Source organism: Saccopteryx leptura, chromosome 1 (assembly GCF_036850995.1).
Source record: "Saccopteryx leptura isolate mSacLep1 chromosome 1, mSacLep1_pri_phased_curated, whole genome shotgun sequence".
NCBI classification, from domain to species: domain Eukaryota; kingdom Metazoa; phylum Chordata; class Mammalia; order Chiroptera; family Emballonuridae; genus Saccopteryx; species Saccopteryx leptura.
In genome coordinates this window covers 73,343,516-73,360,760 of record NC_089503.1, presented here as the reverse complement: position 1 = coordinate 73,360,760, position 17,245 = coordinate 73,343,516, and positions in this window count along the sequence as shown.

Sequence of the window (17,245 nt, the reverse complement as noted above, 5' to 3'; positions counted from 1 at the left end):
GCTTCATGGGAATGAAAATCAGTGTATACTAATTTACTTCGTAGAAAAATGAGTTTAGATTCATCTGTGTTGTTGTGAGTGGTAGTCCATTATATGAGCTTAACACTGTTTGCCCATTTTTCTATTTGATGAACATTTGGGCTGTTTACAGACTTGTACAACCATGAATAAAAGTGACTATGAATATTCATGTATAAGTATTTTTCTGGACATTTGTTTTCATTTTTCTTGGATACCTAGGGGTGGAATTACTCGGTCTCAGGGTTGATGAATGTCACACTTATTAAAAATTGCTAATTTTCTAGCCAGCAGTTTATAAGTTCCAGTTGCTCTAAATCCTCACCAATATATGCCATTGGCATAATTTTCAGTAGAGGCTTCTCAAATAGGCCTACTGGGTTTAAAGGGGAAAAAAATAAAATTTGGTTTCTAGTTTACACATTATCATATTTTTCAACAACTCTTCTCCATAGGGTAGCAAATAAACACTGAGCAAATGTCCATGAAATACTTGGAAATATCCAAAATTCAACATAGAAAAATACTATGATAAATGTTTTTATTTTTAAAAGGGACTTTTTAATAAGACTTTATAGCATAATGGCATGTTTGGAGTCAGAACAGAGGTTTCTCACTGAGCTCATTTAATTTACAAAATGCAGATAGAAATACCCTTTTCATGTCTTTGTGAGCCCTAAATAATTTTCCTAGCACTATCATGGTGCCTAATACAGAGTAAAGGATCAGTCTGTTTTAATTGACTCTAAGATGAGCTAGTCTTAGTCAAATAATCACAATTATCATCATCACTATCACTATCATCCTTATCATTGACTCTAAGTCAAACCTTAACTATATATTCCAGGAACTGCTAAGCATGTATATATTTTAATTAAATCCTCAAAACAGTCGTTAATTTGGGGATGGGCATTTTGTCAGGCGGCTACCAGCCCTGCTATCCTTGGGTTTCAGGTTACACCAAGTACGATGAGATGATGTAGATACTTACCTCTTGTTTATATCAATTATCCTATGATAAAATTGATTTCTTTACATGTCATTTCACTTAAGTTGCAGAACCTATGAAGGACATTGAGGACTCTTCATAATGCTTGCTGTTCTGTGACTTTTGCTTGATAGGGGAGCTATTGTTGCATCAGGAGCTTGTGCACAGAGACATCACAATACAGATGGAATGGAGCTCATGGGTGGAAGTGTCAGCAGTGGCTCAGGTGCTCCATTTCCTTGTCACCTTTTGGAGAGGGGACCCTTTCCTAGACTGTATTCCATGGATCGTCCAGCTGTAGCTCACCTAAGCATGTTCTCTTCAGAGTTGTAAGGGAGTTGAGGCCTTGTGCAGCTGCTCATTCTCCTGACTACAAAGGTTCCAGCCTGTACCAAGTGAAACCATAAGGGCTTATGTCAACATAATGCTCACACCATGTAATAGACTATGAGCCAGGGCTTACAAAAGGTACATGATTTGCTCAGGCTTGCAAAATTAGCAAATTAAAGAAACAAAATGTAGAACCAGGCTGTGTGACTCAAAGCCTTTATTTTGAATTGTTATGAGATACAGACTCTCTAACTGGAGTGTTATTTATTCATTTGTTTTTAAACAGAACTGAAACTTCGTTGTTGTTTTTTTAGTATAAAATCTGAAATGTCCCCACTTTATGTGACTAAGAACAAATGAGATATCAAGCAGTTGTAATAAATTTGCAAATGCAGTGCCATGACAACAGAGAACGCCAACACTGATCCATTGAAACGATTTGTATATCTAGGTCATTTCAACACAATTCTCCAGGACACAATTTGCTTCAAAGACTAAAGAGAAACAAATTTTAGTTAAATAGATCTGGGTCAGAATCACAATTCTCCCAGTTCAGTTACTAGTTGTGTAATCTGGTACCTGACCTTTATAAGACTCAGTTTCTTTATTCGTAAAATAAATATACTAGGACTTTCTCATAGGTTGGCATGAGGATTAAATATAGCTTATGTCGTAATAGTTTGTTGATTCTCAGAAGTCAGGTGTGTCTTAAACATCAAAGAAGTGTGTCTTAAACATCAATAAAAATGTTAAGTGTCTGATACATAGACTCCTACTAAACGATACCTACCATTGGGACTTTCACTATTATTATTACCATGTAAGTCCATAAATAACATTGGCACAGAGATTTCCAGTATTAAGATGCTTTAAAACATTGGAAGCACATGATTTCTTTGATGCTTTCAGGTACAACTCTATCCATTGGTTATCTCAATCTCTAAAGTATCAGGACCTCTCACTGCTGTCAACTATAATATCTGTTTTATTTCATTTTTAATACCTCAGCATTAAACCATTATTGGTGAGAGGATCTTCCAGAGGGAATTCTGAAAAGGACAGAGACAATTTTTTCTTTTTCCTATAATAGAAATGAAACCAAATATTATTTACTGTCAGTTATGTATTTGAGCAATACAGGTATCACTTTTAAAGTTAAAAGTTATTATCATCCATAAAAATGGAATTTAAATCCATAAATCCATGAAACAGAAAAAGAAATTCTTTCTTTTTAAAGGTCAAGTACTGAAGATAGATAGAAAGATCTTCTATTATACAATTGCTAAGAAAAAGAACTTATTAGCCACCAAAAAATGTTTATTTGGATTCAAAGCTGGAGATTTAGTATTTGCTAATGGGTGATCTTAGGCAAGTTACTCATTCACTCTGGGCCTCAGTGTCTTTAGTTATACAATGGCATAATACACTTGCCATTCAGAGTTGTTAAATAACCTTTTCGTGTGCAGTTTCTTCAATTCCTTTCCTTGCATTTCTTCCCAACCTCCTCTTTCACAACTTAGTTCAAATATTTCCTCCAGATGGAATTATAGAGAAGCCCTAGTTAATTCTTCTTTTTAGACCTTATAACTTTAATTTAAAGAGTTGCTTTTCTAAAAATACATCTAACAGTTGTCTCCTCCACTGGATTATGGGCTCTGTGATATTAGGGACCATGTATATTCTCGTTTCATTTCATGCCCCTACCATAGCACCTAATACAGTGTAGGAGCTTCATCCTTTTCCCAAGGGAATGAGTGAGCAAATGAGGTAAAATTTCTAGCTCATCTCCTGGCACATAACAAGTCTTTAAACAGTAGTTATCATAATTTCTCTAATATCTCAATGACATTTTTTATGAAAACCTTTGTTTGGAAATTCTATTTTATCTTTTTTCTGTCTTGCTATATTTCACTCATTTTAGCTACATCAAACCTGCCTGTCTGGGACCTGGCTCTTTTGTTCAGGGGTCATTTGGATCCATACGACTGAAGGTTTTTGAGTATGTTTGTCTTTGCATGGTGAAGTGTCACATTCTATACTTCAGTGAAGATTTGTTTCTTTAGAAATTAAGATACATTCTATTGTGAGTGAGAGCAAGTCAACAGTTGCTATTGAAGTGCCAACACTCACGAATAACTTCCAGTTATCCATGAAGTTTAGTTGACAGGAAAAAGCAATGGCCTTTGCTTGAAGAGTTGCCCAGGAGGGGAAAGCACTATTTTCAAGTGCACTAAACAAGTGGATTTGACAGAATAAGTGAGAGTATCTGAATGAAACCATAAGTCGGAGTGGTTTTCATCATGGTAATAATCTCTGCCAAGATCAGTCCATTATTCCCAAAGTACAAAGAGGCCTATTACTGCATGACAAAGGGCATATAGAATAAGCTGGAAACTATCTTGGAGATTTCTAAAGAACAATGTGCCTTGTTTCCATGTATATGGACTGAGCATGCAGAGACCACTGACCAAAGCTGTGGTACCACCCTCCTTTTGGTCTGACAGTGGAGCTTTTTATTTTAGCCTGGATTCATAAGTCAGACCATGTGGGTTTGAGTCACAGTTCTATCACCTATTAGATGCATTTTCTTAAAAAGATTCCTAACTCCCTTGTTACCACAATGTCTTTGTCTTTCATGGGAAGATAACAGTACTTACCTGACAGATTTGTGAGGATTAAACCAGTTATTAGTGTGTTGAGCTACCACCCTCATTATTAACCGTTATTCATATATCTTGGGCTTTCTGTTTCTGAAAATGCAGTCAACAATTGTATATAGAGTCCTTTCTATCATGGTCATGATCATCATGACTGTCTCATATAGGTATGGTACTTCATAGCCGGTCTGCTAATGAATTAACTACCTGATGTCGTCCACAGACCAGCAGTTGAAAACCACTGCCTTATAGTTTTTAAAAAGCTTGTTTATTCCTTAACTTAGTTAATTTTTATAAAAATCCTCTGAGACAAAAGAAACACAACTCTGACTCCCTAGTAAAACATGTAACCTGACAACCATTTGTCAGGTGCATCAGGACCTGCATTTATATAACAGGAGAAATGCAAAGAAGAACAAAGGGATTTTCAGATCAGGGAGAACAGACAGACATTTAGAAACTAACATTTCTGAGTAACTACAAGGTAGCAAACAAGTGTTAATTATCATTGTCACCATGTAATGCACCACATTAAATGGAAGTTTGACAGGTAGTAATGGTCAGAATGGGATTTTAACCCTAATATCTGACTGGAAGGCACAGGTTCTTCCCACTATGCAATAATAATCATTCAAACACTATTAACTAACATGATTAAGTGACACCCCATTGTAAACAAAATGGCATGAGGTTACATTTAGGGCAGGCATGGCCAGCATACAGCCCATGGGCCAGATCTGGCCTGCCTAATGAGTTTATGCGGCCCACGATTAAATTTTTAATATTCTCCGCTACTTTAAAATCACAGCTACTCAGAAGTGGAAGTATCTTTGATTATGGAAATCGAGATATTTAAGAAGATAGTGATACACGGAAAAGAATTCTATGTGTGGCTAATCTAGGGTTAACTTCCAATAATTGGTTGAATGAATTCGCAATACTTCTTTTTTAAAAAAATTCCATTATAAAGATTTACAACTTTTGTACTTGTTTGTACTCGATATGAACTGTTTGACATTTAGCGGCGATGTGAAACCCACATTCTTGTAGGCAGAGTTTACCAGTGAGCACCCACGGTCAAACAATTTGTTATTTTCGTGGTCAAGTGTGCTGAATCAAGTGGCACTGTAGCATAGACAATAGCTGCAGTTGATAACTAAAAACGTGTTCAGGCTGTTTGCAAAACTAAATAATTGTTTTATTTGCGATGTAACCCCTTTAAGCTCATTCTATTAATTAAATATTGTTTCAATTGATGTGATACAGTTTGGATATTTATACGGTAATTATATTTTATTAAAATATATTTTTATTAAAATAATATTGTATATTAAAAATTCTTTTTACTCACATTTATTTATAAACAAATTACATAATAAAATTTTGTTTACTTAAACAAATCGTTTTAGTATTTAAAATTTTTTAATTTTAATATTTCATCCAGCCCATGAAAAATGTTTTCTTTCTAATCTGGCCCTGGGGCAGAAACTGTTGGCCACGCCTGCTCTAGGGTCTGAATGAGGATGAGTGACTGGGAGTTTCAGGGACTTGGATTAATCCATCGCTTTTATTTCCCCAGCGCCTGTCACAGGACCTGGCAGACAGTGGGGACAGAGCACGTGTTGGTATAATGAGGGAGATGGAGTAGGAAATAAGAAGTCAGGAGGAGGAGCGGGCTGTCTAGGAGCTGGCACACTGATCTTCTATATCCCTAGTTGCTTCTATTGATTTGACATGTTTTCTAAATCATTAAATGTTTTGCTTGTCTCTCTTTTGTGTGCACTCTGCTTTGTCAACATTCCAGATGTGAACACACTTTCCAGGTGTTATATGTTAATTTACACATGATTGATGTTGTATATAAAAGGATTAACGTCTCTGTTAGGTCATCAAACCACTAATGCAACCTAAGACTAAGAGAGGTTTTTGGCAACTGCCTCATATTTACCCAGGTCTATTCTAGGCTTATTGTTAACTGAAATCTGAGAACTTTCTGACTGAAACCCCAACATCCTGCACATGTATGATTTCTGAATGGAAACTCAGACCTTGACACTTAGTTTTGTTGGGCTATTCACAGCGAGATGGCTTTTTAAAAGAGGTACAGTTTTAGAATTTGTTTAGATGGCAGTGGTTAGGTCGACTGTAAATGCTATAGAAAGGGCGCATCAGGCCTGGTGAGGGCTCGGAGGAAGTGAGCTCTGGGAGAATGCGGAGTCTCTCATCTTCCCTATCTCCTCAAACCCCCTTTGGTAAGATCTCCTTGGCTGTACTCACAAGTACCGAATAGAGGTAATGCAACCGGTTGTCTGTTATCTAGTAAACTGGAATTTCTACCTCCACCAGTTAAAGTTAGAATAAAAATACCTTACTCAAGCCAACCTTGATTCAAAGGCAGCATTTCTTCTCCAATTCCCTTATATCGAGGAGGATTCATAATTACAGTGGACACTAGAAATAGGCATGCCGCTGTGGACTGCAGCGTTCGTACGTTCCATTGCTGCCTACACCATGCTATGCCTGATGAGTACCCGCAGTTAATAGCTAATATAAGAAGAATAAAGGCACTTGTCATATTTAAAAAATATTCCATTTCTTTCTGGCTGCTTTTGTAGCTTTTTATTCTGAAAGCCATGAGTTAGCTTCACCACCCTTTCATTCCCTTTCTTTTCACCCATTTTGATGAACTAATTTTCTCAGTGCCCTGATATTATTTCTGGCTCTTTTGGTTTTTTTGGAAGTATTTTAACAAAATGTTTGTTTCACAGGCTTAAGATTTAGTCAGAGAAACTATGACGAGTGTATTAAAGTCAGGAATCCAACTTGAAATATATTTTAAAAAATGAGTCCCTCTGGCTTCATTTATAATAATCAGAAGCTATTCTTGTTTTCAGCTGGTTAGACTATTATCACTAAAACGTTATAGCAAAAACTAAGTATTTAGTGATTTCAGAATGATGAATGGAAATGGGATTCCAAGCATGCTGCCATTAACAGGCCTTTCGACAACAAAATGCCTTTATGAAAGCTACCCTGGGAACGCAGAGAACAAGTGTACTTGAATCTCCTCAGCGACAGTCTCTGAAGCAATGGGCAGGAGGAGAACACTGGTATATTCACAAACTGAACCCCAAAAGGGGTTCAGGACTTGGCACTGGCTGACTGTGGGTTGTGGGGTTGCCCTTGAGAGTTATGGGGTTGTCTCATCTGTTGCAAGGATCCTAAGACACTCATCTCAAAGACAGTCAAAGTATCCAGGAATAATATTTTGGAAGCCATAGCTTACTCTGTCAACAAAGACTCCAATTTGTTTGTGTAATACACTCTTATTCCCTGGCTCCTCCATCTCCTAGAATCCCTGTCCAACCATAGCAGCCCATTCCAGCTTGTCCGTCATTCAGAATGAGTTTTTGGTTTTGTTCTCCTATAATTAGATCTTTTGAAAACTATGGAATGAAGAACTTAGGAAGCTGAAAATTAGCTTAGTCAACTCCACTGGGTACATCTGTATCTATGATGGAGAAAGCAGATTTGTTTTATCCAAGAGTATGAGAGGAGAGATATATAGCATCAAGAAAGTGCCATGAGGCTGGATGTCTGCAATGTTCTACTACTAGAATCCTGTAGCCAAAACTCAGCAAAGGCTGGAAAGAATTTAGGATTCAGGAAGAAGGCGTGTCTTGAGTTGTCTTTGGCATCTGGTAATTAGAGACTGTGTTCTAACATGAGACACATCGTGAGAGACTAGAAGGCTCCTGAGAATGTTGAGAGGGTCTGGAGAAGGGCAGGTCATGTTTTACTTATATATAATTGGTTGTTCTGCCTATATTAAAAAACATTTTGAAGAATTTTTGAAAATAATGTGTGTATCAAAGCATCTTCTTTCATTAATAGAACCATAGCTATAAAAGAAAAGCTAGAGTAAATCCATAAATCTCAAAGGTAGAGTTTTATATATGAATAGGGGAAAGTTATTTGCCTAGATATCTGTGATTAGGTAAATGAGAAGTATATTTATATCTGCACAAAAAGTTTCAGTGAGACTTGAAAAATCAAATTTTTATTTTTCTGGAATAATAATGTGATACTAGAAAATTTCAAAAGTTGTACAGTCTTTGGTGAAATGGCCAATCATTTCTATTTGTCCTCCTGATTTTTTTTAATGTTTATTAAATTTATTGGGGTGACATTGGTTAATATATAAAATTACATAGGTTTTAGGCATACAGTTCTATGATACATCATCTGTATATTGTATTGAGTGTTCACCACCCCAAGTCAAGTCTCCTCCATCAGCATTATCCCCCTTTACCCTCTTCTACCCCCCCCCCTTGTCATTTTCCCTCTGGTAATCACAAAACTGTTGTCTGTACCTATGGGTTGTTTTCTTTCTTTTGTTTAATCCCTTTACCTTTTCACCCAGCCCCAACCCCCTTCCCCTCTGACAGCTGTTAATCCGTTCTTGGTCTCGTGTGTATGTGTCTATGTGTATGTGTATGTGTGTGTATATATATAATTTTTTTCTTTTTAGCAAGAAAGGGAGAGGGTCAGGGAGGGAGAGAAATGAGAGGCATCAACTCATATTTGTGGCATCGTAGTTGTTCATTTTGGTTTTGGAGGGAAATGAGAAGCATCAACTCATATTTGTGGCATCGTAGTTGTTCATTTTGGTTTTCTCATATGTGCCTTGACTGGAGGTCTCCAACTGAGTGAATAACCCCTTACTCAAGCCAGAGGCCTTGAGAGGTCATGTCTGTGATCCCATGCTTAAGCTGGTGACCCTGTGCTCAAGCCAGTGAGCCTGTGTTCAAGCTGGATGAGCCTGTGCTCAAGCCAGTGACCTCAGGTTTTCAAACCTGGGTCCCCAGAGTCCCAGGCTGATGCTCTATCCATGGTAGCACTGCCTGTTCAGACAGTATATATTTCTATTTTTTAATAAATATTTCTATTGTTTATTTTGTTCCTGATATTTTTGGGGGTGTTTGAATTAGACAAGTAACTTCTGTTGAGACAAAAAACCTAAATTTTGGTCAAGAAAGTCATTTTTATTAATATTCTTAAAATCTCTTCATGTTCTCTATAAACCAAATGTCTCTGCTTTAGCAAGTCAAGGATAGTGAATATTAGTAAAACTATTGTTGATCCCAGATATAGAATGATTTACTGACCATTTTTACTTTAGTCAACTGAGGACTCACAAATGGGCCTCATGACACACTAATGGCTGGTCATAAGTGAGGTGGGTGATAAGATATTAGAAAGGCTCAGACCCTGCCCTCAGAGTGTTTTATCTTTTTTTTTCTTCAATTTAGTGAAAATTTTATGGCAAGAGTCAATGCTCAAATGAAGGAAGAATGATCTCATGTTCAAGGTAAGGGAATAAGAAAAGACATAGGCTATATTTGTGATGTAATAGCAATTAATCTATTTCTAGAATTAAAATTTACCTACTACCAATTAATTCAAGGACAAACAGTAGGAGTTGCTTTCCCAATTAAGTCCTTCATTATCCTGATTTTCTGTTTCAAAATGAGAATAAAATATTAAGAAAGAAAGAACCATGGGAAACTTCCTGATATTCTTGAATATACATTTCTATGGTGAAAATGGTTGAGTCCAAGATGAGTTTAATTTGGACCCATGTCATTTAAATTCTCACCTTTTATCTGAATACCAAAGATAGGACAATTTACTATATTTTCTATTTTTCAATTTGTCAATGCCTAAGCTTTTTAACTCTTTCCATACCCTGCTCTTCCTTCCTGCAAGAGACCTGATATAAGTGTAAGAATGATGAATGAGGCTGACTACTTAGAAAACTAATTTTTTTGAGGCAAACTTTCATCGTGTTAAATGCAGAGCCAATGTCTCCTGTTGGTTGTTTTCTTTTTTTCTAACATTATTTCCAGGGGAACATTGTGTCAATCTGACATGATTCATTAAAGTAACTCACAGGAGTGATTTCAGGAGGTATTGGCTTTATGTCTGATCCCTTATGGAATCATTGTGCTACTAAAGTTACCATGAAGCTGTTTTCAAGACCAAGCTTCAGAAAAGGTGCTGGATTTTATTTTTTGTTGCTAGGAGGGTCCTTTTATTCCTTCCTTCCTTTCTCTTACTTAGAGAAAGACAGATAAATGGACAATGGCTAAATAACTTCAACTGAGAAAAACTAGAATATATCCATTGCTACTTACAGTTGTGAACCTAGGCAACTCCTGGAATGGAAGGAGACAGAAGTGGAAGCTAAACACAGATATTAACATGTCACAGATTAACTCCTCTTCCTGCTTCAGTCAAGATACATCTCTGTCTTCCCCACTTTGCCCATCTCTCAAAACCTTTGACTTCATATCAGACTTTATTTTTGTAGCTCCTATCCACTATCTCTTACTAGAACAGAACAATTTTCCCTATGAGGGCAATCTGAGAGCATCATCCTTATATCTGCAATGTAGACTCTTATATTAAAGTGCTCATCATCTTTGCATTGCATTGCTTTTTTTCTAGCATAATGTGGTGTACTTGATGAAAAGGAACATGTCATTTATATTGGTATTCCCAGTGATTAGCAGAGGATCTAAATATAGTTGGTTCTCATTAATTATAAATGAATATTTAATGCATGGATAGTTGCATGGATAGATGAACAGATGGGTAAATGTTTAAATTCTGACTTCTTCTTTCCCAGGACCATAATGTTTCTTCTCAAAAAGTTAAGGTTTGATGAATATGTCTAAGATCTTTCCTAAAATCCTAGGTTCTGATACTCATTGACCAGGGCTCCTGCTCTAAAACATGCCTCTGACTTCCTGGCCTTTTAGTGTTGTCTCCTATCCACAGTTTCTGATCCCTACTGTCAAGGCCACCTGAAATATGAATCTTGTCTTGCCCGTTGCATTTGCTGCTCATTCCTGGCTTGTGTGGGTTTTGGGTCCTATCTATTTAAGTCACATTCCCCTGCTTCTTCCTGTCCCTCTTCCATTAAAAGTTAGAAAATGGCATCATTCTATGAAATCCTACATTAGACCTGATTAATGATTAAATAGTTTACAATAGTCCCAAAGCACATGCTATAGGAAGCCATGTTCAGAATGCCTCTATCCTTTCATCCATGTATCCACCTTTTCCATACTATGTTTGGGGGGTGCGTGTTATGTGACAGATACATTATATGTGTTTGTGTGCTTAGGATAAATGAAAAGTTATGTACCAGATCTCAAGAATCTTGGCATCTAATAGAGTTAGGCATGTAAATCAGTAAGTGTAATACAGTGTTATAGTTTGGATGTCAAGATAAAAGTCTGTATATAGCATTATGGAATATCAGAAGAGAGAATGGTTAATACTATCTAAAGAAGAAGGCCGCCTGACCAGGTGGTGGCGCAGTGGATAGAGCATCGGACTGGGATGCGGAAGGACCCAGGTTCGAGACCCCAAGGTCGCCAGCTTGAGCACAGTCTCATCTGGCTTGAGCAAAAAGCTCACCAGCTTGGACCCAAGGTTGCTGGCCCCAGCAAGGAGTTACTTGGTCTGCTGAAGGCCCCTGGTCAAGGCACATATGAGAAAGCAATCAATGAACAACTAAGGTGTCGCAATGAAAAACTGATGATTGATGCTTCTCATCTCTCTCCATTCCTGTCTGTCCATATCTATCCCTCTCTCTGACTCTCTCTGTCCCTGAAAAAAAAAAAAAAAAAAAAAAAAGAAGGCCAGAAAGCTTGTGCTAATAAGGGACCATGAGTAAGTCAGTATAGTTTAAGTTGGAGCACTTGGTAAAGGAATTAAGCAGAGGTTGCTACTGGGCCCACATCTCAGCTGGACCTTTCCCTCTGCACCCTGTTGCTTTCTTCTCCGTTCCTCAATGGATGTTAACTTCAAAGGCATAAATATTCTGTATGGTTAACTTCATCTCAGAGAGTGCTTTACTGAGAATACAACGTGCTGCCTATGGAGGCCTTCTGTAGACAATGAAGAGACATGAAACAGGAGAGTAACATGATAACAACAGTGTTTTAAGAAAATAATTTTAGTAACAGTTTGGAGATAATATTTAGTAGATCAGTTATTAGACTATTGCCATAGTGATAAGGGCTTGAAATCAGGAATGAAGTGGGAATAGAGATGGGAGAATAAATACTTCAGACCCAGAATATGAAGGAATTGGTGTTTGATATACAATGGAGAAAGCATGAGGTTCATTGAAATAGAGAATGTAGGAAGAAGAGGGTTGTACTGAGTTGGGGAGGTACACAGGAAAAATTAAATCCAGGTTTACATGATGAGTGTGAGGGCCTAGAAGGCATATCTGCATACAGATGGCCACAGCATGCTGTCTCGGTTGCAATCGTGAGGTGGAGGCTGGGAAAAGGAATGTGGACATCAACATGATGCTATGTGTGAAGGCAAATTGAATGAAATTAGCACATTCAGGAATAGTACCTTCAGAATAATCTTTATATGTTTCAGAACTTCATCTCTGTATTTCAGCTGTATCTTCAGAAGAGACGAGGGTATGGACTGAACTCCAGAAATTTTCCATACTTAAGGCACAGATAGGAGACAAGCCAATGAAGAGGACTGACGAGGAACCCTCAGAGATGTAGAGAGTGTGGGAGCATAAAAATAAAATGTTCTCCTACCTTCTAAGTTCCTCTATCTGGGACAATATTCACATTAACAAAGACTGATTAATAAGAGAAAATAAAAATTTAATATGTACACATGGGGAATCCACATAAGCATGAAACAGTGCACATGGGGAATCCACATAAGCAACAAAACAGTGAGGCAAAATGAGGTATGTGTCATTTTGAACATAGCAGAAAGAAGTAGAAAGAAACTGTCATTTCAAAGTGGAAACGGGCAAATCAAAGGTAACTGAAAAGTAGCAAACAAATTCTTGTCAGGCAACTCAGAAACAATGGGACAGAGGAAAATCTAGTGAACAGATTTTTTTGCATGGATCCTTCCTGTCCAATATACTTAATTCACGTGCTAAAGGGAACATGCCAAGGTGAGTATGCTAAGTTCCCTTCTTAAGGGCCTATCTGAGTGAATCTCTTTGAGGAGGGAGGTTAAAAAAACAAACAAAAATCTCTGAGTTTGTTGGGCTTTAACTGACTGCAGCTCAAAATAATCTGCATGCCAGGGTGACACCTTCTGAAATGACCTGTTCCTAACCCCTGTCCCCAACCAGAAAAGGACAGACATTTGCAAGAGATGGTAAGATAAGGACTGAAATGTTACTTGTATTTGAAATGTGATGATTATTTATTAATTGTGTATCATTTTGAAAGTACTCTGTGAGGCACAGGATATTTAGGGCAGAATAATGCTATGTACTGACTCATGGCAAACACAGTCTACTACATGATAAATACAAAAAAAAACATATTTCTGGGCAGCATGATAACAGCTTTGATAGAGATGCGTACACAGTGCTGGAAAACTTGAGCTGTGAGTGGGGGAACCAATCCAGTCTTATTGGAGTTACTAATAGACGAAAAGGACCTTGGGAGCTGAATAGGTTTTCACCAGTAGAAAAGCTGAAAAGTATGTGGGGAAGGATGAGAATGAGGTAATGAAAGGGCTTATTTCAAAATCAATGACTTATTGTTTATCTAATAGATCAAATAGTCCAAAATTTCTTGTGAAAATAATGACATTGCATATTCAAAACACACTGTAGTTTCAGGAAGCTAGACACAACTTTACTGTTTCCCTTCACTCTACTCTGCAAGGTAAACTTCAGTTCCATTTTCTCTTTAATCAAATCACTAATGTAGCCTTTAGTTTTCTATAGCCCAGGGACCTGAATTTTGAGCTTAGAAAATAATGCTCTTTGCCAAATTACATTTTTAACACTATTTGTTCACCTTCTTTTAAAAACATAACATTATCTTTAACATTTTATAACATTTGTTGTTGTTTTTTTTGAAATAAAAACTGCATACATACAGAGGAGAAAATATAAACCACTTATAATCCCAGCACTCAGCAATGATCAGTTTTAACAATCTAATGAATTTCTTTCATAGCTTATTCTATGTATATAATCTTTCATATTGAAATTGTATTTACAGGCAATTTTGTACCTGGCTTTTTTCACTGAACATCTTTACAAACATATTCTACTATCATATTATCTTCTGACTTTGGCATTGTTGGTCAAATAAGTTGGTAAAATATGATTTTTATGTTTGCTCGCTTATAGTTTGCATTGGGGGCTGGGCACAGCCAGGTATTTGTGGCTCTGTGAAATTGCAAATTACCTTCCTGCTTGGGAAGCAGGCCATTGTATTGCTAATGTTTGCTGGAGGAGAGATTATCAAACTAGAAAGCTTTTGAAAAGAGAAGAGGCAGAAAAAAGAAACCATGTTTGCAGAGTAAGAGAGGAGAGAATGCAGAGTGCTGAAGGAGAAGCCATATTGGCAGGGAAAGAGAAGGTGTGCAGATGGGGAACCAGAGGTGAGGGCCTTTGCAAGCTCCATGGAGACTGGTGGGGCCTTTGATTCTAGGAGGAACCAGAGAAGATTCTCCTGGTTGTGGAACTAAAGGATGAGTCAGGGCTTTGGGAGCTCTGAATGAGTGAAAGGGATGTGTTCTCCCCACCTGTTTGCCTGTCAGCCGGTGCGAGGCTTTAATAAAGGAATGGCCCACCAGATTTTGGCTCCATTGTTTCTTTACCATCTACCCGAATTATGTGAGAAGCTGCATGTGCATGGCCACGAAGGCAGCGGCCCCTGGACATACAGACATGAATAACAATATTTTCACGAAGTAATGTCTTTAGGTAGCCTGTATCTCATCTGTTACCTTTCTTTCAAAACCTTTCCTGAATGCTTTCCTTCCCTGTAAAATTCCAGGTTGCTACCTTCTGCTCTCTTATATTCTTACCCAGTTCTCTCCATAGGAGCAGAGAGATTTTAGATCACCTCTTAGTGTATGCTCGCTGGTGATATGCTACAAGGCAAAAACCACAAAGAGCATTTTAAATAAAGCATCTATCTAACATATCAGTTAACAGAGTATAATGAAATGACTGTTTATATTATACAATATAATACTTTACAGCAGGCGTCCCAAACTACGGCCCGCGGGCCATAAGCAGCCCCCAGAGACCATTTATCCGGCACCCGCCGCACTTCCGGAAGGGGCACCTCTTTCATTGGTGGTCAGTGAGAGGAGCACTGAATGTGGTGGCCCTCCAATGGTCTGAGGGACAGTGAACTGGCCCCCTGTGTAAAAAGTTTGGGGACCCCTGCTACAGCAATATTAACAAACAATTCATGTTAAGTATTACAGGAGTATCTAAGAGAACACAAAGTGTAGAAATGGTTATTTAAGACCCTCAACATCTATTTTCTCCTATGCTTCAAATTGGGTAGGTGATGTTATACTCATAAATATGGAAAAAGAAAAAAAAAAGAGGAACTATTATTTTAAGTAAAGAAAAAAGTTCTTCCAGAAAGGTCCTTCAAGCTGGAAGAGTTTCATTCACAATTTGCAGTTCTGACAGTAGTGTTGCCCTAAGGATAGGGGAAGTCCTGTTACCTTTATACATCACAAAAGATTCATATGGACACTGAGGAGTCTAACTCTACTGTTGGGGACTGAATAAATAAACAGGATATTTTTACAATCTGGACAGAGGTGCTGGGCCCAACCCCCACCTCACCTGCCTAGTAAACAAAGAGCTACACCTGATTCTAGATTGTCTCGCCCATGTTCTCCGGAAGAGGCTGGAAGCTGGTTTCTTATTAGCGTAAAGTTAGATTTGAATGGTATGGTGGGGGTTGTCTTTGAGTTGCCTTGGAAACTTAATTGCTAATGGACCTTGTTTTTTCCATGAATAAAGGCGGATGCGCTTTTGGGAGCAATTAAATATATTACAGCTCAGGAACAGTAGAGACTGTTCACCATGGCATCCTCCCGAACCCATCTGTTGGGCAGATAAAATGTATTATGCTCACTTTGTTAAAGATGATGCTGCCCACGTGGAGGCCATTGCCCAGGTGATATTAATGTGTGTTGGGGGCAGGCGGTGGGCAGGCAGAATCCTTATAGCCTGGGGCTTGGTTTTAGGACTAAGCCTTTCCCACCCTTTTTGATGTGGGGTGGTACAATCCTATCATGCCTCAGAAGGTGACTTTGTAGTAGAGACTTCCCTATTTTGTATATTGGATTAAAGGTTTGGATTTCTACACTATAAAATAGGGGCAGAACGGGAGCTTGCTCTCTTGGTTCCTGGGATGATTAGCATGAGAGAGCAGAGAGCAGAAAGAGGCCATGTGGCCAGGAGAAGCAGCCAAGATGGAGGAGTGTTGAGTGAGAAGCCAGTTTATACAGAGTTTGTGCGGGGAGAAGGAAGGAGTTGGGGAACAGAGGTGAATAAGTCTGGTGAGCTAGAAACCTTTGATTCTAGGAAACTCAGATAAGTCAGTAGCTTTGTGAGCACTGAATGTGAGTGAGTTTTGGAGCCCAGTGTGTATTTTTTACTTGCTCGCTGGGTGCAAGCTAGGATTAAAAATGATGGCCCACCAGTTTGTGGCTCCGTTGTTTCTTTACCGACTGTCTGAATCCAATGTGAACCTGCATGGGCCGGGCTGCTGTGATGGTGGCCCTGGCTACTGGCTTTACACCGTCTGTATGTGTATATATATATATACACACATATATATATATATCTTTAAGATATATATATCTTTAATATATATATATATCTTAAAGATATATATATCTTTAAGTCTCTATCATTTATTCAATTCCATACCTTTTCCCATTCAAGACCCTGTAATAGACTCATCCTGGCTGGATTGGCGCCTCCCCCCCCCCCCCCCCCCCCCTGCGCCCCGACCCAGGTGGAACGGCCCATGACTTCACAAGGCCACACTCAATCAGCAGTGGCATTTGGGAAAATTTAAACTTAAAGGCAGTACCGCCTGTGTGCACAGCCATGCTGGCTGCTGAGCGTCTGGGCCAGTTCGCAGGGACCCTGATCTGATGGCTGAGGAAGTTGCAGTTGCCGTCTGCTTGTGGATCCGGCGGCTCAACAGCAGAGAAGAAGCTCTTGGAGAAGCTACCCAAGTTTATTGGTAACTTGACAATAATGCTATTTATCAAGAGGATGGGAGCAAATCCTTCAATTTTGATTGTGTCTTTCATAGTAATGAAACCACTAAAAATGTGTATGAAGAAATAGCAGTACCGCCTGACCTGTGGTGGCGCAGTGGGATAAAGCGTCGACCTG